Source organism: Lissotriton vulgaris, chromosome 9 (genome assembly GCF_964263255.1).
Source record: "Lissotriton vulgaris chromosome 9, aLisVul1.2, whole genome shotgun sequence".
NCBI lineage: Eukaryota > Metazoa > Chordata > Amphibia > Caudata > Salamandridae > Lissotriton > Lissotriton vulgaris.
Window position 1 is genome coordinate 841358626 of NC_141697.1, and position 24446 is coordinate 841383071.

Below are 24446 nucleotides of genomic sequence, written 5' to 3' on the forward strand. Positions count from 1 at the left end.
GTAGGTTACTTCTTGTCGACAGTATTGCAATTTTGAAAGAGACACTTTGTGGTGCAGATCAGACAAATGACGTAACGACAACGTGGCTTCTTTACAAATCTCCTCAGTATCTGCAGCGACCAATAAATCGTCAACGTACTGAATAAGGGTAGCGCCATCAGGAAAAACAATCGTATCAAGCTGTGTTTTTAAAGCCTGCCTGTATATCGATGGACTTTCACAGTAGCCTTGAGGAGCGCATTTGAAGCCGAAGCATCGTCCTCCTAAACTAAAGCCAAAAATATCCCTGCTCTCCTCGGCAATCGGGATGCTGAAGAAAGCATTCTTCAAGTCAATCACCGAGAACCAAGTGGCTGAAGCTGGAATCATAGTCAATAGGGCAGTGATATCAGGGACAACGGGAAACTGTGGCACAACTATTTTATTGACCTCTCTAAGATCAATCACAAACCTGTAAACAGGTGGCTGAGAAGGGTCAGTACGTTTCAAAACAGGCAGAACAGGACTATTACAAACGTTGCCTCTTGTCTCTTCAATTACATCTTTTTCAATTAAATCATAAATGATCGCTAACAACGCCTTTTCACCTTTGCTAGAGATCTTGTATTGGGGAATGCGCGGCATTCTAACATTGGCTTTCAATGTCACAACATATGGCGGTATTTCCAAAAGACCCACATCGTTGGGACCAGTAGCCCAAAGAGTATCCGGAAGAGAAGAAAATTCTGTCGGAAGTGTATCCTTCGACAAATACATCGGAGAGATCACTTTCCTACCCAGTGTAAGTTGTACTCCCGAAGGAGAACAATACAACGTCGCATATAGTCTTTTCAACAAATCCAATCCTAAAAGGTTCTCTTCACAACCTGTCGTCCGAATAAGGGGTGCTTCAAATTCATAAGGTCCAACAGAAAGAGACATAGGGCTAGAAATCGGGTTCCTAACCGGGGCGCCAGAAAAACCTACAGAAACATTCATTTTGCCAGACAAAGGTGTGCCAGGGAGTTTTGAGTGCATAATAGAACTCTTTGTAGCACCAGTATCCAATAGAAAAGGCTCTGATACACCTAATGTAATCACCTCACCGTAAGGTCCATTCTGATCTACTGGAACTGAAACAACTCCCTCTCTTTGTCCATGGCTGTCCTAGCAATCATTACCATTCGCTTCGTCACCTTCAACATAGTAATCATCAGCATAGTACTGTGCTGTCCTACCAGACAAACTCTGCTGCTGATCAAAACTGTTCATCGAGTTCTGTGGAGGCAAAGGGCGTACATTTTGTCCGCGACCTCTACCTCTAGGCACTTGTTGAGCACCTCTACCACGTACACCAGAAGCACCATTCGCGCGCTGCAACAAAACCGGACAACTATTCTTGTAGTGACCCTCCTCTTTACAATACGCACACTGATTAGGCCCATACGGAAAACGCTGTTGAGGAGACACGTTCCTTTGCGAGTTCCCCAAATATTGCTGAGGCTGCTGGTAATCGCGCTGACTATTAATACGGGGTGGATAAGCTTGTTGAAGAAGAACTTTAGTTTTCAATTCTTTAGTCTTCTTATCCGCTTTCTCTAACTCATCTTTGCGCCTATTCTCATAGTATTGAGCAGTAGCTAAAATCTGCGCTGACGTGGAAACAGCCCAAGCACTTTCAGAATCCTTCAACTTACTGCATAATTCAGGAAGCAAATTATGTACAAATTTGTCTACAAACAATCTCTGGCCACCCTCGGTAGCCATATCCTGACCACTATGATCGACGAAGGTCTCTTCGAACCTCGTGAAAAAGTCAGACACTGTTTCGTCTTTCTTCTGCTTACATGCAGACAATTTGTCCCAATTGACACGCAATTCGGGCATTAAAGTCTTCATATACGTAATAATCCTGTCAGGGAGTTCAGTAATCAAATCCTCAGGCTTAGCACCGCCTACTTGTCTATTGTCGGCATCTCTAAGATTAACCCATGTATCACCTAATTCAACCGCATGATCCGTATGACGAATCCTACTCCAAATAGGTTGTGGAACGACATTGCCAAACAACATATCGATGTCCGCCAAATTCATAATACAAGAACCCACAGTCTGAGTCAACTCTTTATAGTACCCTGCTGGATTTTTGCGTGGATCAGGCAAAGACTGCTTAGTAGCTAAAACTTCAGCACGTTTCCATGGAACATGTACCCAGACACGCTGAAAATGTGCCGGTACAGCTGGTGAATTATTATTTGCACCAGCAGGCACTTCTTCCTTCCACACCGGAGGAACCTCTCTCATTGGATATTGTCGAGCCTTTCTCCTAACTGAAAAATCAGACCCGAACAATTGTCGGGAAGGAGACTCACTCCTAAATGACAGCAACGTCGCAACCGCTTCACAACATCAGATGGACTTACAATAGTTCCTTTCGCGAATTCGGAACGTATGCTATACAACTCATCAGGAGCTTGTCCCACTTCCTCTTCCAATTTTTCAACAAGAAAAGCACACATCGTATCGAAAACGTACTGTTGTTTCGGCGCTTCCCATTGAAGGAAAACATGCATAATACCCTCAAGATCATACTGTGTATCGTACATAATCCATTTACGCGCCATATGGTCCAAAACTGTACGCTCTTCCATATTCGGCAACTGACTACGTGACTGTCTACGCTCGGCAACAGGGGACATACCTAATTGTCCCAACAGAGGAGTAAAGAAGCCAGTAACTGCAGTAGTCATTCGTTGTCTAGCAGAAGGTGAAAGAATAAGAGAAGACGGAACAATAGCAGAAGAATTCAAAGTCGGAATGGAGGGAGCATTAAGGACAGGTGTAGGAGTAGTAGGAAAAGGAGGCAAAGTTGGTGGCCCTTGAGGAGGCTGCGCCAAAGGAACAGTAGCCAACGGAAAAGGAGCTGGCTGTTGTGGAATCACAGGTGGCACAACAACTGGGGTTTGTGCAACCACAGCTGGTGACGGTGGTGCCGTAGCACTCTGTGCATAAGGAGGTGGTGAACTCAGGAGATGCGACATTAAAGGGTCTTTCTCAAGATCTTTCTTTTCTTCCTGTTCTTTACGTGGCAGAACTGGGTAGCATCTATCTACCGCTAACTTCTTCACCCTAAGCATCTGTTCAAATTCTTGTTCTTCCTCATTATCCCTAAACGCAACAGCAGCTTGTACCATTGACATACCTCGCTCTCGTTTATTCTTCTTTGCTAATTTAATTTCTCTCTGTTTGGCTTCTTTGCGCCATATGCGAAAAGAGTCAAGCATTTCCGGCCGGGCTTTCTTCTTAAAAAGTTTAACCTCCAGATTATCCAAAATCTCTGTGTCAAAATTACCATTTTGGGGCCATTTTAAAACACCATCCTTTCTGGTGTATCGGTTCCATACTTCATTATATGCGATAGGACCTACGCCATTTTTCACATAGAGTTCATATGTTGGAGTTCCAATCGGAAGAACCGGACACGAGTCCTCCAATCGGGAATCCCTATTACAACCAAGACAAAACAAATTTCCAAGTCTGCTAAGACCAGGCATCTTCGCTCTCTAGTCTAGCTTCAAACTTCAAAGGATTATCGAATATGATAGTCTCGTGAATACACGAGTCCCTCGGCTTTGGAGCTTGCAAGTTCCAAATCAAAGCGATCCCAAGGGGATATCAAACTAAGAACCAAACTAAGGACTGGGAGACGCTCCACTTCTACTTAATTGAGGTATCGATGACGTCACCAGAAGACTCGTCTATCGTTTCGTTCTACCAATCATCAAGGGTCCAAAACAGGGCGATAGTCAGGGCAGCAGTCCTTCGTAGCCGTCGGGAAGCGGGGAACCTCGCAGCAAAGACTTTCGGACCACGTCGACATACAGGGGTCGATGAAGTGGTTGGCCTTCCTCCAGAATTTTCACACGAAGCTCCTCACGAACCTCTGGCTTGGACCGGTACCGCTGAAATCGCCCCACATTGGGTGCCAAATGCAGTAGTGGGTTTTTCTGAACCCAGCGGTGCCAGGGAACACACCCAAAGTCTTCGAGTCCTTCCTGTTTCGGACTACAGAAACACAGAGTCTTCTAGGTGGAGTCAAAGATTGTATTTATTAGCTGCAGCCAGTAACCGGTATCCTAGAAGTACAACACGGTGTATGTTCTCAGGAGACTGCTCAATCTTACAAAGCCAGCCTTCTCTTTTTATACAAAATATTATGCTTTAGGCAAGCATTCCTTATTTTACAGTTGGCCATTCACATATTTTCACTACAAAGAAAAAGCAAAGTCATGATGACAAGCCCATATTTCAGTTTGTCCAGCCCATAATCAATTATCCGGCAAGGCCCAGTATTTTCTTCAGATATCAACGGACCCCCAATAAAAACGGGCACCTCCTCCTCGTAAAGCGGGTCATAAAGAAAGAAACAGGGACAGGTGTGTGTAAGATTAGGCATGGTTTGTGTGCGATGAAAGGTTTACGGCATTTTGTGCCTTGATACTAATCTTACTCGGCCACTGGGAAAGGGACTGGCCGAACAGGTTTGGCTCCGGGCAGCTTAGTCAGCTTGCCCAGGTCACAGAGGAGTCAGCGAAGGTGTACGTGTCCTTCTGACTCTATCTCGGCTTTAGTCATTTGCTTATGTGAGGGCAATCACAAAATGGCTGCCGCACACAAAATGGAACCCGAGGGTTCAGAACGGAAATCCTTGAATACAGAGTGTTCTCATTGATCGATTCATGCGGAAACACTCAGACACACTACACTCGTCATTTGCGGTCCGCTGATACCAAAATCGTCATGGTACGACGAAGTTTATAACACGGGTCCAGAATTTTCAGTACCACACTGGGGACTTATGGGGACCCTTACAAGCTACATAATTGCGCATCCACGTGATATCCCAGATACTGAGCCTGCAACGAACACTCCCTGAAGTTGCATCACTACAGTCATGAGACTAACCATCAGAATCAAGAACAAAGCATCATATGAGACTTATCCCCCTCCTTAACACACCCTGTACTAATCACCATTGCAACATGATGCTCCCCTCCAGGACATACCGGATGGGACGTAATACACTAATGGCCTGGTTAGCAACATGAGTTATGTGTCTAGTTATGAGACTGCATTGTCATAAGGGGTTTTATAGTGTGTTATTGAAGCCAAAAATGGTACAAGAGGAAGACAAACTGTGGACAATTTTTTAACACTGTCAATCAGCAATAGTAGATTTGTAATGTAATCCACTGTATGTGTACTGTGCCTAATCTTAAGATGCCTTTATTATTGATGTACTGTTCTATTGAAAATCAATAAAGAAATTATATTTACAAAAACATGAGTTATTCCAAACTTTATACACTCCGTATTGGGAAGTATTTTTTGAGGGCTTCCGCTGATCCTGCACTCAATAGCAGGTATTCTGATTGTTATTTTTCATCTACGTAATGGACGGTCCAATCACCAACGAGATGGCAAAAGCACTCCAGGAGCGTAAATACCATGAACGCATGGTTCAACATCTGGGCACACCTCGCCTGCAGGAACTGAGCACCTCTTGGTGCCTATCGTTAGACCAGTCTGAATGGACTGCATCTTACCTGTTCTTCGAAGCCTGTTTTGCGGAGAAGAATGTGTGTTAGATCTCTGTCTGACACTTCCATCGGCAACGCCACCGGACATGAATACTATGCTGAAACCAGTGAGGGTCCATACTCTTGCAATGTATGCAGCGTATTCCTATCTTGATAGCTGCATTCCTCGAGAACCCGCAGGTGCCTTTTGCTACAACTGGATTGAGCATCAGCTCTTCCACTAACACTCAGGTATCGACTACAGTACCAGCTGTCTCTGCACCAGCTATTGGCAGTTCTGAGGATCATCTGTGCTCAATCGACGTTCTCTGCGAGATGTTACAGGGATCGTCCTCTGCAACAGAGAGCAACGCGTTTAATTGGCTCATCGTGTGCTGGGAAAGAATTCGGTTTTCCTTTATTCAAAACTCAAATACATTTGTAACATTCCTTTAATTGACACTTTCGCTGGGAAAGCATGGGATTCTGAGGCTTGTAGTGGTTCGACTTATATAAACAAACTCAACTTGGACTTTGGCTTAGAGTGACATTTCCAATATAAGTTTTCGAAAATAATTTTTCCTCCCCTCCATTAGAATAATTATTTTTAAATGGTTTTGAAGATAATTTTTTTATGAAGCTCAATAATAGTTTTATGCGCTGCTACCAAGTATAAAGAGTAGTTCACTAGCATTTTATCATTGTTGACTGTTCGGAATAGGAGTGGGTGTTATGTTGCATATAGGTACCCTAATATAAGCCCGAGTAATATCATACACCTTCAGCTACTTTATCTCCCTTATACTACACAGTAACGAGCCTTTAGGACTGAACCTTTACCTAGTTCTAGTCCTGGGAGTAGAAGGAGGGGTTTTTCCTGAACAATAGCATCCTATAACTTCATCAATGGACTCATGCTGTACAAATGAATATTCGGAAGGGTACTTGCAAACCAGACAGAGGCTACACCACCTGCATAATATCTATGTACAAGGTTCTTCCTATACGTCATCCTCAAATCCAACAATGGCTAATACAAGAAACAAGGGACAAAGAAACGCTAGATGCTTTCTGTATAAATACAGCACATCTTGATAGGGTTGGTAGAGGGAACCAAGACTTCCAGGCCGACACAATGACCAGAGACGATGAGGCTCCTGCATACAGAAGCTCCAGCTGACAGTGGTAGAACACATCCCTCGCTGGGTGTCCAACTCGATACCAGGACGGGGTCCCACACTCGCTCACTTCAGGTAATGGGGTTCGACTAAATCCTGGATGGATTCTTGGCTTCACACCTACTAACATGCTAGGTACATCTAGATAGGCATCGTAGGAGTACGTGCACCTTTATCATGCATTTTGTATTAATGTATGTATTCACGATTATTGCAAGATGATAGAACTGTACTATCCTTTTATTTTCATTATACTGCTAATCATATATATCTGCTACTGTCTAACGGTTGATGCAGCACATCTATTTTACACTAGAAGAACAACCGTGCAATAAGTTCCTTTTGTAACACGCCTGACTGTTTCTTCTGTGTAACTCTCTTAGACCGAATAGGTGAGAACGAGTGACTGAACGAAAAGTAGAACCTTGTTTCCAGGATCCTGGGGGATCAGGGTTGTAATGTTCTGAGGTTGCCAGAAACTATTCTCTCCACGATAAGAGGAGATTCTATGTAGCACTGTGAGCTAGCTAAAACAGAAAGGCTAACATTCTTAGTGGGAGTGCTCAGAGCCAGTCTGCCACCAAACCCACAGTTTATATTATCCGGAATGCGCAGATCCTGTATGGATAATATAGGAACTACACAACACCATCAATGAGGCTTTTCACTCATTGGTCCTAGATTTCCTCAGCGAGGGGTGTAACACGGGGACTACCCTCCCCGATTCGGCCTCAAGTCTTGATTCGATCCAATTCCATGCGTCTTGCGGGGTCAGGAAGAACTGTACACCATTAGGAGTGACCAGCCGCAGATGGGGTGGAAATAGAATGGCATAAGGAACATTCAGCTGGCAGAGACGCTGTTTGACATAAAGAAAGGTAAAGCGTTGTCTATGCACGTCCCTAGTGAAATCTGGGAATATTGTGATTTGTTGTAGATCTGTAAGCCACCTCGCAATCTGGCCTGCACATAATGAATGTTGAACTATAGTAGTCAATAATAGGAGTACAGATTGAATGTTTTTATCACCTACAAATTTGTAGACACTTTTAGGAAAAGGGGAATAATGGACGGTGAGTGTGGAACTTGGATCAAGAAGCACTTTGAGAAAGCGCTCTACATTTGATTTGGCTGACAGCCCCAAGAACTATTGTACCATGATATCCTGATGTAATGCACTAGCTGTGCACTTGCAATTGTGACCCTAACATGCAGAGCACAATAAAGTCCAGTTGATAGTGCTCCATGTGTTCAGAAGGAAAACGAGGCTGGATTATTTTCAGTGTATTAACTGAGGTGGCTAAGAGAAATGTATTCTCTTCTATTTCATCCAGTTTGGTCATGCTTTGGGGGAAAATAGTAATGAACTGAGGTCATGTTCTGTAAACACAAAATGGGGAATCTTTCTACATTTGCAAGGTTCATGTAAGCAAACCAGCCTTCAATTTGTTCTTCAGCACCCAGTTACGATAAATGTAAATCTTGAAATAGAAGGAACTGTGGCTGAATTATTGTCAAATATGGGTTTGCACCGATGACGTATCCATTCTAAGCCCCAACAGACTTTTTTCCCCCAAGAATACTTATTTCAGTAAATATACACTTTCATTGATATGAATCTCATTAATGAATAGATCACCCCAATATTTTAACAGAGGTTTTTAAATAAAATACAAAAACAAATCAATCAGACTAATACAATCAAGCCCCAAAACAATACCCCAGAATTACTCAAAACAACAATCAAGTCCCATAAAATTAAAAATAAGGCTCCTGCTGTAGACCAAAAGTCAAAGGAGACATAAAGGATTCTTTCCTCCCTGTATTGCCCACAGCAGTGAGCAGATTAACAATAGTAAACATAAGTTTCAGTGGCTAAACTCCAAATCTAACATCCATCTTTATTAGGACCAAACACAGTAACAAGTGATGCAATATACTGACAACTCTTCAGTCTTTTGAGAAAATTGCACTGGGTCAATAGTCATGCAATTTATTAAAAAAAGAAAGGGGAAAGACAATTCCCATATGTTCACCTTGAATATGATCAGAATTTTTAGACATATTATAAGCAGGTGAGGTCAAGAAAACAAATCAAGAGTTGTACATCTCAAAAGCTCTCAACACTTCCAGCTTCAGAGAGCTTTAAAAGCAGCACTCCAAATATTGAAAAAGCCAGACAAAGATAGTATAACAAGCTTTGCTGTTCGGTAAGTGTGAGAAGTTGGCCTGGTATATGATGTTCACTATTCTAGTGAGCACCTTGCACCAGTCCAAACGACCCTTATGGTGATTGGTTGTAAGTCAAACTTATAGACAAGCTATCCTAGTGGTAAGCATGGACAAAAGCAGTCTTAGGCTTAACTCAAGAGGGCATGTGAAGCCAGCTGTTTTACCATATGCAATCCCTTTAATACCAAGTGAAAGGACACCAGACAAGTTATATATTATAAAATATATGTATTTATTACTAGAATAATCCCCTGTACTCTTTATGAGGACAGAAGCACAAGCGTTAAACAAAGAACTTCATATAACATACAAAAGTTGCACAAATATGGATAGGCCCGGGTGGCCCCTAAAACCATATACTAAAATAGTGGTATAAGAACCATGTCACGAACACGTGCACAAATAGAAGTCAATGGTGCCTAAAAGTTAGAAAGTTATAGGTTTGGGAGTCTTCCGACTGGACTAGAACTTAACCACTTAAAACTAGGACACAAGGGATGTAAATCTCTACAGGAGCACCGTAATACTCTCGTTAACTCACCCACAGGAAGCGGGTGCATAGGTGTCAAAGTGTGTCGGGTTTCGTCGTGGAGTTCTATGGAGCCTGTAGGAAAAGATGCTGCAGGCGACCAGAAGAGAAGAGTCCGGTTGGATCCAAGGGTGGATCGAAGATGTAGAGTACCTGAAAGCAGAGGGGACAGAGTCTGGGTCACTAGCCAGTGACCAGGAAGGAACCAGGAAGGAACCAGGCGATGTCGGGTTGCGATCAGGTGATGTCGTGAAGCTTGTCTCCACTGCGACGTGGACCAGGAAGTATCGACAACGACCAGGAGGTGGGCACGGACTGTCCCACGAAGGCTCTCGCTGTCGGTTCTCGAATCGGAGTCAACAGGCCTTGGCAAATGCAACCCACGAAAAAATCGAAGATGGCTTCTGGATCAGACCGGCGAGGTCTGATGGGCTGCTCCTTTTCAGGGGAGCAAGGGCCAGTCTGGAGCAGCCAGACCAGCAGTGAAAATTCGTAGGTTCGTCGTCACAGAGGCCACTAGCCAACGTGCAAGTGACCGGATAGACGTGTCGAGCAGGAAAATGCAAAAGGGCCCCACGCAGCACTCGGTGAGTGTGGAGAGGTGATCTTTGGTGCAAAAGCTGCTCGGGGCTGGGGCTTTTCAATCCCCGATGCACAGCTTCGAGGGTGCCTCGGGAGCTTCACGGGAAGCACTTCGCTGGCTTTCCAAGATGGCCGGTCCCACGTCTCACGTCGCCTCCATGGGTCTCAGCTTTGCTGGGACTGTGGATTGGGCTGTTGGATGTCTGGAAGTCCGGTTCTTGTCGGTCTCTGTAGTTCGAGCTCCAGCGGGAGCAAAAACAAAGAAAACCTTTGAGCGCTGATGGTGCCTGCTTGTGCAGGGTGGTCACTCCTTGACCACAAGGGAGATTCTTCAGTCTTCTACGTCGAGTAGGATGTCGAAGGGTCCAGAGTTATGTTTCAAAGTTTCAGTCAGGATGATCTAAAGTCTATGGGCACAGCTCCTACCTTTATTCCAAATCAAGGGGCTGGATCACCTGCTAGGTCCCTCCTATGGGTGGGGCCCAGGAAGGGGGTGGTTACACCCCTTTCCCTTTGTCCAGTTTCGCGCCAGAGCTGGGGCTGGAGTGCCCCAGCACCGGTTTGAACTGGGCTATGCATGGGACACCTTGTGTGCCCCAGGCAGTGTCTAGTTTCATTCAGCCCTCCCTGCCCCAATCCACTATCTCCTGTCTGGGTGGTGCTAGCACCTCCCTGTGACAGGAAACCTTTTGTCCAGGCCTCCTCTGCCGGAGTTTCGGTCAGCAGCAGCAGGCCAGACTTGTGTCTGTGGCAGCAGCATCCATTTTGTGATGCTGAGGCTCTGGTTAGTTTTAACCACGTTTAAGGAAAGTAACATGTCTTCTCCCTCTAGAAGGGTGGAATGCTACCCCCGTTGCCAAGACTGGCGAGGGGGTAGTATTCCAAAGCGTATGACACCTTACACAACATGTTTTGATAAAGCCAAACCAAAGATAGCATCTGACCGCGAGGTACATAATGCACTTAAGAGTATATGGTATGGCACCTAATTGAATGTCATCTCTCACTTGAAGATCCTCCTGCAGCTGCCCCTACTCCTGTCATTTCCAGGCGCCCGTGGAAAAAGTTGAAACTTAATGATTTCCATCAGCTTTTAGCCGAAGTCCCTTTGGCCCCTTTCACGGATGTGGAGTCCGGCTATAATCTATACTGCCGCTGGCTCACTAATGCGTTGGACAAGCTTATTCCTCATATCCTGACTAAACAACAGCGCAGCCATTCCAGTCCCTGGTATGATGATGCTCTTCGACTATTAAAAAAATCCTGCAAACAAGCCGAAAGAGCCTGGCGCAAGTCTTATGACCCGGTCAGGAAAGCTTCGTACCTCGCCACCATCAAGATATATCACAGAGCCATCTGCAGGGCCAGGGCTTCTTACTTCTCTCGTGAATTCAGTGCTAGTTCCAACCCTAGTAAACTTATTTTTAAAGCACTGAAAGATCTTACTGCCTGTAGAGCCTCTACCGCTGAGATCTGCTCTGCCTCCCACTGTGAGGATTTGGCCGCTTTTTTTATCAATAAAGTGGAAGGAATTTATCGAGCCTTTCCCAGCTCTACAGGTTCCCGGCAGTATACCATAGCCACTTCTAAAACTACTTTTCCGTTATCCTATCTTCCGGAGCTTTCTACGGAGGAGTTTGACAAACTCGTGATTAGGGTGAAATCAGGTTCCCCGAAAGATCCCCTGCGGCCCTCACAATTTAGATAATCTTCCATTTGCCTTCCCCCGCTCTGTAAACTTATCAATTTGTCACTGTCCTCGGGCTCTGTACCAGGTGCCTGGAAACAGGCGCAGGTAATTCCTATCTTGAAAAAACCTGCTTTGGACCCTAAAAAAGCTGAAAACTATCGTCCTATTTCTCTCCTCCCGTGGGCTGCTAAGCTGACTGAGGCCCATGTTAATACCATTCTAGCAAAACATCTCCATTCTGCGAATATTTTAGATCCGTCGCAGAATGGCTTTAGGCCCGGTCACAGCACCGAGACGGCGCTCCTGTATATGGCTGAACATCTTCGCATGTTGGAGGATTCAGGTCACACGGCGGCACTTGTGCTCCTTGATCTAAGTGCCGCCTTCGACACTGTCTCCCATGACATTTTACTCCAACGTCTGGTTGAGGCAGGGGTGGATAAGCTGGCCCTTGAATGGTTCAGATCTTTTCTATCTGATCGCTCCTTCAGGGTCATCACTCCCCCCTTCGAATCCAAACCTCATGCGATTGCCCAGGGCGTCCCCCAGGGATCGGCTTTAAGCCCCACTCTTTTTAACCTTTACGTCCAGCCGCTAGCTGCTGTCGCCATGCGTGGGAACCTCTCCATCGTGTCCTACGCAGACGACACGCAGCTTGCGGTTGCGATTAGTGGGGCTTCCGATCTCGAGGCAGCTAAGTTCCGTGAGGGACTTATATCTGTGGCCCACTGGATGAATGATAATTTCCTACAATTGAACGCTAAGAAAACCGAGGTGCTCATTGTGGGGAAACAAATTCACCTGTGGGGCGACAGCTGGTGGCCACGTGAGCTCGGTCCTACCCCTACCCCTGTTACTGAAGTCAAAAACCTCGGGGTGTGGTTTGACTCCCAACTGAGCTTTTCCACTCATACTAAAAAGACCGCTGCATCATGCTTTGGAATTCTGCGTCAGCTTCGGTCCACTTTTAAATACTTTGACGCTCCCACACGTCAACTTATCGTGCAAGCCATGATTTTGTCTAAATTAGACTATGCCAGCTCTCTTTTTCTTGGAGTCAAATAGGCTGAGCTCTCCCGTCTTCAACGCGTCCAGAACGGTGCCACCAGGGCTCTGGTTGGTTTGCCTAAATTCTGTTCAGCTAGGAGAACCATCTTTAATCTCCATTGCCTCCCGGTGGCACAGAGAATAAAGTTTAAATCTTTGATTTTGACATTCAAAATCCTTAAGCTTTCTTCTCCTCAGATTTTGCAGCAACTTATCTCTCCTTATGCTCCAGCTCGCTCTCTGCGGTCCTCTGTTCTCCACCTTGCCACTGTCCCTCGTTTCAAGAGATCCAGGATTGGCAGCCGCTCTTTTCGAGTCCTTGCCGCCAAACTGTGGAATTCCTTGCCCGTCCACATCCGTGCCATTGATGAGCTCCTTGCTTTTAGGAAGGCTGGCAAAACCTTTCTTTTCCCCGTAGCTCCTTAGTTCTGTTGCTGTTTTGTTGTGTTTTCCATCTCCTGTCCGGTTTTCTGTTCTGCACTAGCGCCAGGACGCCCCTTTGCTGGGGCATCTGTGTGCTCAATAAATCAGGATAACATAACATAACATATCCAAGAACAGCTATAAGGACATGGTTCCGAAAGCTGCAGACAGGCTCAGCTCATGCTAGAGCACCATCTCACATAAAACCAAGCACTCTGCCTCCAGGATTGTTAAGGCCTGCCATAGGAGTGACTTATAGGTGTATATGTGTCCAGATATAGGTTTAGATAGGTATACTATATCTAAGCAAGGGGTGATTACACGACCTTGCCCCAGCTGAGTGATCAGCCAGTTGTGTCAGTGTGGATGGCCAGCCAAGGGTGGCAAAAGACACGGGAAAGGCGCCAGGAGGCGCACATAAACGGCGACAGCACCACCTCGCGGGACGCCGGGCGAAGCCCGGGCAAAGGGCGGGCCCTCCGTAGCCCTCAGGAGCCGAAGGAGGCCGGGCTGGGCCTACCCATTGACATTTCAACACTCAAAGGTATCAAGACATTCTTATTCTCCTTCCTCTTATTGTCCTTCCTTTCGTCAGTTTACTTACTTCTAACTACTTCGGAACCATACCCTAATATCATACTGCTTATTCTCGCCTTTGTTACACGCAGTCCTGTATTATGGTTCTAACCAGCACAAAAGACTTCAGTTCTGCCAACAAAGGGACTCTGGACAACTTCGTGTATAGGATTCCCTCAGATACTGACAGGGAGACCGCGCTTGCCGAACGACGAGCTGAGCGACGGCGCTCAATCGAACAGATTAAAAACAAGCGCACCTCGCCAGTGAAGCCCCAGATAGAAATCACATTACATAGTAGTGGCCATGTTGAAAATGAGGACGCGGATACAACCATCAACAGTATTAATGGTATCCCTATCCCCATTCTCCTACGAGATGTCACTTCCACTCCTGAACTTGACAGTATACCACATAGCTTAGTCCCATTGCCTCATTCCAACCCACTACCAGAGATTGAATTTATTCCCTATACACCTTTACCGGTAGTAAAGACCACACGTAAAAATCTGAAAAGCTATAAAAAATCCAGAGCACAAGGCTCGCCTCCGAGGAAACGTAGGAAAAAAGGGAATGATTTGCAAAAGAAAAATCTACCCACACAGATCTCGGTAAAACTGATAAATCCCACAAACCGAGTATCGCAGCGAAACATGACCTAGGTACTACCCAACCACACTTATTAGAAACCCCCTCCAAGGATCTAATAGGATCAATAGAACACCTAAATAGAGATTCCACACTCCCAATAATAGAAAGACTTAAAAGAATAGAAGCTAGGCTCGGTTTCTTAGAGGAAAAACTCGCGGCACATACAGAGTTTCATACCCATACTTACAAGCCGGTAATAGATAACCCACCAATGGTATCGTCTGTAAATCGTACCGCCCTAAATGACAAAGTTAACACAGTGACAGATAAAGCGAATCCTCCCAGACCAGATACTGGCAATATAATACATCAGGCTAAACTCCACGCAGTCAGGGAGGCTCCAAAGGTAAAAGCAACTCTTAATCAGGGAAAGGTACAAAATAAGCCTGCCAAAAATATCTCAGAAGGCCCACCAAAGCCAAGGGGACGTCAAGTTGAACTGCCACCGGAAGCAGTTCCACTAGTAGTGGTTTTAACAGGAGTACCAATCCTAGAAGAAGGAAAGAGGGAAAATCACTCACAATTAAAAAATAAAACTACTTATTGGCTTAGCAGAATCGCCCTCTCCCTCCAAATTTAAATGGTGAGATTTTGCACGTCCGGCGCCTGCCATGGCTCGGTGCCAGGAAAAAGGATAAAATGGGAGACATAATTGTCATTAATTTCAGAGACCATAGAACAGTAAGTCACATTCTAAACTGGCTCCCAGAAAAGGAGAAAACATCTATCTTACCACGTGACCTGACCTACTTCTACCCAAGGTCCTTATTGGTGCCTCAGCCCAACCCTAGAAATTACAATCTTAGAAATAGCAAGTATTTTCAGGTTAATCATCCCATTCTCCTTCAAAATCGCTATGCGACTTTTTCTGGACTCGAAGGAGTCGATTGACTGCATCATGGTCCAACATCACTTGCAAGACCAAATAGCACTATGACTCCCTTTTTCAAACATAACGGGACAAATCCCGGATCATTCCCCCAAGAGAGCCAGATAAAACAAAACGAGCCCCAGGCTACCATCAAAGACTCCGCTATTAGCATTACTTTCACTAGTCAAGCCTCTCCCATAACTAGTCCTTCTCAAGACCTAAAAACTATTTCAACAAACATAGGAAAGAGGAAACCAAAAGAGAGAGAATCCAGGTCTTCCCTCCAGGTTTCATTTTGGAACATAGCAGGGCAAAGCACAAAAATCCTACTCGAAGAATGGATGACATTTATCTCCAACTTCGACATCATCGCACTACAAGAAACATGGTTACTTGACCCCATACATATAACGGGTTTCAAGACCTATTTTTTACCAGCAATACCCTCACCCTCTGGACGAGCAAAGGGAGGTTTAACCATCTATATTTCCAACCTTCTTGTAGCGAAGGAAATAGAAATCATAAAACTCGAGTGTAGCTACCAGATCCTCGCCCTTACCCTAAACAACAGGGATAAGTTCCTGATAGTAAACTACTATAATAACCTCCCAGAGAAAGAGGCAATGATCTTGGTATCCTCGATCTGTTCTACTATTCAAACCCTCACAGAGAAGATCAAAACGAAAACAGTGGTAATCTGGGGAGGGGATTTTAATCTGGGCCCATGTACAGCTGGCAATAACAATACATGTGGCATTCTTGATGAATGGGAAAATCCCATATCCCATTTCAGGCACAGCACACTTGGAAGCCGACTAAATGAAATTATGTTTGGGTTAAACCTTGTCCAAGCAAATAACCTCGGTAACGATAGGACAACTTTGGCCCCTACTTTTCATGGACAGGGCTATTTAACAACAATAGACTATATTTTGGTCTCAAATGGGATGAGGATAAGGGACACATCATTTACAAGACACTTTAATGCATTTAGCGATCACTATCCCCTAAGTATTACTTGTCCACTAGTCTGTCATTCCAAAATTGACCCTGGTACCATCTTAGATTAAAACACTTTAACGTTGAATAGATTAAACGGCTATGTCCTGAAGTGGGGGAAAGTAGATCCACAGGAGATAACCACTCAAGTGGTCAAAAAGGCCCTACCACACATATTGAAATGCCTCGAACCTGATACGACCGACGAGGCAACCATCTTAAACTTTGACAGGATCATTAAAACTATTAATGAGGCTTTATGGAGGGAACTTAAACATAAACCCAAACCAAACAAGCATTTACAATGCAATGGTTTTGCCTTTGTTAAAGTTTGAGCTACTGGCATTGCTCTTGACAATATTTTTATTTATGTTTTTTTTAACATAAATAAATGGCATTGTCATTTACAATGCCACTAGCTTTATCTCTCGCAAATGACACACACACACACCCACACAGAGCCCCCCACACACACACCCACACAGAACCCCCCACACACACAGCCACACAAAGCCCCCCCACACACCCACAGAGCCTCCCTACACACTGCGAGCCCCCCCACACACTGCGAGCCCCCCACACACTGCGAGCCCCCCACACACTGCGAGCCCCCCCACACACTGCAAGCCCCCCCACACACTGCGAGCCCCCCCACACACTGCGAGCCCCCCCACACACTGCGACCCCCCCACACACTGCGACCCCCCCAACACACTGCAAGCCCCCCAACACACTGCGAGCCCCCCACACACTGCGAGCCCCCCCACACACTGCGAGCCCCCCAACACACTGCAAGCCCCCACACACACTGCAAGCCCCCACACACACTCCAAGCCAGAGCCCAAGCGTAGTTACAGGCAAATAGAAGGGGGTCACGTAAATGAAAAGGACGAGAGTTCGTAATGATACAAGAATAATAATAACAAATCACTGTTGAAGTGAAGGAGAGGTTATTGGCTGATGCGTCTGTTTCTGCCCACCACAAAGACAGACAACATTTTAACACCATCCCTGTGACTGTTCCACGCGCAAGAAGAAGCTGGGCCACGAATCAACATTAGTCTGCACAGATGAGGCAGTTTCATAAACACAAGGCTGTACATCATTTACATACAAGAAAATCAGCAAAATAGTGTGTTTGCTTTTCAAAACAATAAATTATTTGCGTACTCTGCACATTTGCACAGATTAGGTCAGTCTTACTCGGCTGTAGTGGCTCCCGAGATCTCCGTGTCTGCACACAGTTATTTCAGGGTGGAGGTTTCTAAATGTACAAGGGTGACCCTTCCCGCCCTAGAGCCCTTCCCCCATGCGCATCGAAGACTGAAGAGCCTGAGGAGAGGACAGGGCGCTATACGCCCCCCTTCATCCGCCCCATCCCCCCCCGCATCAACAGGAGCACAAACCCACCGTGCCTGTCCGAAGAGGCTGCGGAGGGCGAGGTGCGCCTTGAAGCCACCAGGCTCCATCCTGCTCCAGAGCCCCGCCCCCATGCGCCTCGAAGCCTGAAGCGCCTGCGGAGAGGACGGGGCGCCATAAGGCTGTCAGCCCCAGAAGGAGATGTCATGTCAGGCCCGGAAATTACACAATAACGAGGCTCGCTGGAGATTAGGCTAATGAGAAAATCAAAACACAATTTAATTCCTGTCAGGAGCCGATCGTCTTTAAATGACTCCATGCTGCCTGCTGATTGCAAAGAAACCTGCCTCGGCGGCAGTGGTGCAAGCTGCAGTGGCCTCCTGACGAGAGCCCCGGCACTTATTTTACAAATTAAGGCTAAGCACTGCGGGCGCGCCAAGTCACCAGAGAGCGGAAAACGTCAAGTGGGAGGAAGGAACTCGGCGATAGAGAGGGGAGGGTAATGAAGAGGGGGGCGGGGGGTGGGGGGGGACAGTGTGGCATGCCAGGAGTGATAATGGGGGCAAGGCTTCCCTTCTGCTCTGACGGCTGCGCCCGCGGCCGGGGCTTCATCTGTGAGACACGTCGCAGGGCCCTGGAGCCAATCAGGAGAGCTGGCAGCCCCCTTCAGTCTCCCACAGCCGCAGCCGCACAGACCCACCGCGCTACCGGCAGGGCAGGAGGTTACCAAGGGTGACCCTTCCCGCCCTAGAGCCCCGCCCCCATGCGCATCGAAGACTGAAGAGCCTGAGGAGAGGACAGGGCGCTATACGCCCCCCTTCATCCGCCCCATCCCCCCCGCATCAACAGGAGTACAAACCCACCGTGCCTGTCCGAAGAGGCAGCGGAGGGCAAGGTGCGCCTTGAAGCCACCAGGCTCCATCCTGCTCCAGAGCCCCGCCCCCATGCGCCTCGAAGCCTGAAGCGCCTGCGGAGAGGACGGGACGCCATAAGGCTGTCAGCCCCAGAAGGAGATGTCATGTCAGGCCCGGAAATTACACAATAACGAGGCTCGCTGGAGATTAGGCTAATGAGAAAATCAAAACACAATTTAATTCCTGTCAGGAGCCGATTACGATGCCGAAGCTCTTCTTACAATGATTGGAGGTTAGGAGGCAGCGTTGGTGCTTCGTACATGCTTTTTACTTTCTTCAAAGGTTACAGCGCTGGGGTCAGGGTAGTGAGGGCACCGAGCCGAGACGTGGTGTTCGCACGTCCCATATCGCACGGCGAAAGGGGGAGGAGAGGCAAAGAGGAGACCATGGGTGCCGTCAATCCCGGCCCAGATTCGGGGGCGTTCCCGAGAACAGGCTTTCGGCTGACGTCACCAAAAGCCAAAAATTCTCGGGAACGCCCCCGAATCTGGTCCGAGATTGACGGACAGAGCCCTCTCCCAATGGCTAGCCTCCATTTATGGAGCTAGCCAATGGGAGGAGGGGGCTGTTACCCGACTCCACACACAGATCATAAGATTTTTCCTAGCGCATGCGTACTTCGTACGCATGCATTTGCTAGTCAAAACCTAAAAAGGGTTGGTTTAACCATGAATGTACTATGACATATCAAGATCTAAAAACTGCTTTAAGGAAAGAGGTGAGGAGCTTATCAGAAATAAGAAATCTCAGGCACAAATATAATACTGCTGTAAAAAACAAGAAAAAGGAGCTAAAGTTACTGCTTTGGGAACAACTACACGAAAGCTGCACCCTTAAAAACTCAGCGGCTTTCTGTCAAGTCATCAAGTCCCCCTTCTTAGTAAATAACACAGATCACCCCAAAATAGATGTGGTAATCGATGAAAAGGAGTGGGTCCAACATTTTTCAAAGATATTCACGATAAACCCAAATGACCACATGTCCCACGATCACTTCACCCAGAACACTCCACTGACTGACAAATCTGATAATCCGTACCCGATTGATTTAAAGTTCTCAATGAAACAGGTTGATCTGGCCCTGCGTGCAAGTAAAAACAGTAAAGCACCTGGTCCAGACGGCGTCCCCATTGACCTTTTTAAAGCCCGGATGGACATTTGGACCCCACTTTTAACCAGAGCACTTAACGCAACATGTACTGCAGGCCTCCCCCCTTCATGGTCCAAATCCATACTGGTACCCATCTTCAAAAAAGGAGATAGGGAGTCGGTAACCTGCTACCGTCCCATCTCACTCCTGGATTCGTCGGGAAAGGTGGCAGGACGACTAATACTTGAACGACTACAGGATTGGGTGGACGATGGCAGTATCATTTCGGACCTGCAATACGGTTTCCGTCAAGGGCTGGGGACCACAGAGCAGGCTCTGAATTTGACATTACTAATAGATAAATACGTACACATCAAGGGGGGAGACATGTATATGGTCTATGTGGACTTATCGTCCGCGTTCGACTGCGTGTCCCACTCGAAACTCTGGACTTTATTGAGTGATATGGGTGTCCCACAAAACCTGCTCAAGATACTAAGGGAACTCTATTCCAACGCCACAGCTAGAGTTCGTTATGGGGTGCAGGGGGAACTAACAAGGGAATTCGCCGTAGAAAAGGGAGTTAGGCAAGGATGTGTCCTGGCTCCCCTTCTCTTCACTCTTTATACTAACGGTCTGGAGGAAGTGATGATTAGGGGAGCCCACGACCTTCCTATGGTGAATGGCCGGCCAATACCAGCGCTCCTCTATGCGGACGACGCTGTTATCCTAGCCCGCACCCCCCTAGAATTACAGAAGAGCGTGGACAGATATTCGGCCTTCATGGCAGGGCTCAACATGAAAATTAATACTAGCAAAACTTTTGTCATGAGGGCAGGCACAGGCCACAAACGAAAAATGAAGGACATCCACCTATATGGGCAAATACTGGAGACGACACAAAGCTACTCGTACTTGGGCGTAGCGATAGACAATAAATTGGCATGGAACATAGCCGTAGAAACTAGAAAATTACTTTTTCTAAGAACTACAGCAGCTCTAGTTAATTTCACTAGAAAGCTAGGTAAGAGACCACCTTGTGAATTACTTAAGATTTACAAAGCCAAATGTCTATCCGTGGCCCTCTATGGAGCCGACTCTGGGGGTATGTGCCACTATTTGAAATCCAGAAAGTGGAAAATTCCTTTCTGAAGTACCTTCTGGCGGTCCCGAGGAGCACGGGCACCACGGCTTGCCACATAGAGTTGGGTTTGCCACATGTCAATGACTTAGCGAAAGTCGAACCAATGCTGTTATGGCACAAAATCTGGAGGTCTGACAAAAGGACATTTACCCAGTCCATTCTCACAGACTGTCTTGCACTGGAAAAGGTCCATAACTCTAGGTGGCTCTCCTATATCAAGAAGTCTTTGTACGATCTAGGATGGGCGAAGTACTACCATGACCCCCCCTTCAATGTCAGAAGTTCCCGGGAAAGGCACTAAAAATGAAATGCTTATCCCATCTAGAGGAACTGAGACTAGCGAAGGAGGCAACAAAACCTTCAGTTGCACATATCCTACAAATACAAATGACTGCCTCCATTCAGCCATACCTTACACTTAACACCTCAGGCTATGAGAGATATCTTCTGGTAAGGTTCAGGCTGAACTTATTTCATCGATTGGTTTCATTCCCAACCAGAAATAACTGGGCCAAAGTCCTTCAGCTGTGTCCGTGTGACGATATTTCCTCACAATCAACGATGCACACAATTCTCTTTTGCAAATACTTCCATGACATCAGAAAAAAGTGGTTGATCCCACTATTAAAACAAACTGGACATAGACAATGCCGCATAGCATTTTTATACCTGCAGCAGATGGAAGGAGAGAGGACAACTTATCTCGTCGCAAACTTTTTGAAATGTACGGTCAGACACAGAGTGTTTTTAAGCCAATCATTTGTTAATCAACAATGAGTCAGCTATTGAACTTTTGGCGAACTTTTAAGAGTACTAATCAAGTTTTAAAATTTAAAAGTGAGAACTTACACGAGTAGGCTTGTATTTTTAACATAGATCAATTGTACTATTTTCTAACCGAGTTTTACCCTAACAAGAACTTATACGTTTGTTCTTTTTACTTGTATATATTGAAATCATTGTAAACGAAATGTATTGTTTCATGATTGTTGTTTGCTTTTTATGATTTATATCCTAAATCGAAATAAAGCTCAATTGACTTGACTTTACTTGCTCTTTATCACTTCTCAATGGCCTTTAGGTCATGCTCAGTTTGCTCTTCCAAGCAGTGTAGTGGGTGTCTGGATAGTTATCTATTCTCCCTGGATTGTGGGGGCTTCTGGTCCAGAGCGATGCCCCATGTGCTCCCTGGTGGGCTTGGGCCAGCTCTTGGAGCAGCACTGGGGCCCCTACACTAATGGGCAGGTTGGTGAGCCCCTTTTGTCTTCAGCATGAGACACATTTGGGTTCCCCTATGCTCTCTTCTCACCTTGAACTTTCTAGGATGTGTACCCTGCCACCCTGTACCATGACTGTATGCATCCCAGTAACCCACAGCTTGTTAGGGGACCTGATGCCTGTTCTTCTCTTTACTGGCTCCCACTCAGCCGAGACCTGGAATTTTTGTGTATGCTTTCCTTTTTCTAGGCCTTCCTTTTTTATCTAACATGCCTGTTTCTCTGGGCTGAGTTTACTCCCTGTGCGTGTTGAACACTAATCTGCTTGCTGGCAACTGTTGGCCCTTCTTTCAGGCTTCCCCTTTTGTTTGTGCTAGTTTACTTCTTTGGGCCTATTTGTGTCCTGCTTTGGGTGTGGCACAGTTCCTGTTTGTGGCCTTTCCCCTGCATCTTCAAGGGTGTTTGGGGTTGGGTGTATTGTGCAGGTCTCAGTCTCCTGTCTAGGATCTTGGCCTTGTCTTTTGGCATTGTGAAGTTTGGTGACATTTTCTTCTGCGGGCCTGTTTGTGCTTGTGTTGAGGAGTGCATGGTTTGCCGGAGGTGTCTTTGTTCTGGTGTCTTATAAGCTAGACAGTAAGCTTGCATTTGAAGTAGGTCAACACATTTGCATCTTTCTTGTGCTCAACAGACTACAGGCATTAATGTTTTGAATATGCACTGGTAATCCCATAACTCAGATTCTACTACCTCGTCCATGTCCTTACGACATGAGGCGTCTCAGCCTGGAGATAGGCACCCAACCATCTACCTAAAAGAACAAAAAAAAATTCCCCCCTTCAAGCGTACCTTTAAAGACTCCGGTCCACCTAAAAACCTCCCAAATAGACTACAAAAACGCACCGCGGACTGATCAAGTAGGCACAGTGGGGAGGGTAGGAACATTCATAAGAACTGAGGAAAGGAGAAAAATCAGAGTAATGAATGCCTCTTTTGCACGATCACCCTCAAAGTTTTGGGCTGATGTGCTGGTTTTTCAACTCAGAGTGCACGAAGGCTTGCTAACCAGACATCAATGTCAGTGCTCTGACCTGTAAAAGTGTATGTTTGACTGGCTTATTACCCAATTGGCATAACTTAACTTACTTATAAGTCCCTAGTATATGGTACCAAGGGTACCCAGGGCCTGTAAATTAAAACGCTCCTCCATGGCTGCAGTACTCAGTGTGCCACCCTGAATGTGACAAAGTAAAGGAAAATGCTACTTACCCGGAAAGCATCTGTTCTTGGCATATAGAGTTGTAGAGACATATGGTTTACCATAGATCGCCAGCTAGTGTTGGGTCTGGATGTTTGCACTCTGTTTTTGTTTGAAGAAGTCTTTGCAGTCACAAGGAAGGTGACTCCTCCTCTCGATGCGCATGGGCATCAACTCCATCCCCAGATTGTTTTGACGTAAGAGTGATGATGCGGTTAGTAAAAGTAGTAAAGGGAATTCCATGTATACTATATCTAAATAGGATAATACTGCAACAGATAAAGGTACCCGGGGAGGCTGGTGGGCACATATGACTCTACAGCTCTATATACCAAGAACAGATGTATACTGGGTAAGTAGCATTTTCCGTTCGAGGCATATGAGCTGTAGATCATATGCTTTAGCATAGACGATACAGCAGTTATCTCCCAAGCGGTGGCAAACCTGTATCTGTTGCAGTGGTTTGGAATAGTGTTCTTAAAACTGCCTGGCCCACAGTAGCTTGTTGTTTTGCTAACACATCTACACAATAGTGCTTTGTGAATGTGTGTGGTGTAGACCATGTTGCAGCCTTGCAGATGTCATCTATGGGTATGTTCCTTAAGAATGCTGTAGAACCCCATAGTCTGCGTGTAGAGTGCGCCCAAGGCGGAATTGTTAATGTGCGCTTAGCTTAATGTAGCATATTTGGATGCACTTAAATATCCACCATGCAATACCTGCTTTTGATATGGGATTGCCTTTGTGCCGTGGTGAAAAAGCAACAAAGAGTTGTTTAGTTTTCTTAAAAGATTTAGTTCTTTCAATATAATATAGTATGGCTCTTTTTACATCCAATGTGTGAAGAGCACGTTCTGCCACTGAGTCTGGTTGAGGGAAGAGAACAGGTAACTCAACAGACTGGTTGAGATGAAATGCAGAAACGACTTTAGGTAACAATTTGGGGTTAGTCCTAAGAAGCACTTTTTTTGGTGAATTTGTAAAAAGGGTTCTTGTATAGTTAGTGCCTGGAGCTCACCTACTTTTCTAAGCGATGTGATAGCTATAAGGAAGGTCACCTTCCAGGTGAAAAATTGTAGTTCACATTTGTGCAATGGCTCAAAGGGTGAGCGCCCATGAGTCTTGTAAGGA

At 45.9% G+C, this 24446-nt stretch overlaps 1 protein-coding gene across 1 annotated transcript in view; it reads right to left on the reverse strand.

Annotated features, from left to right (window-relative positions):
* Positions 1–24446, reverse strand: part of ATG2A (autophagy related 2A) — a 2120972-nt gene that overhangs the window by 975156 nt on the left and 1121370 nt on the right. The window lies entirely within an intron of this gene.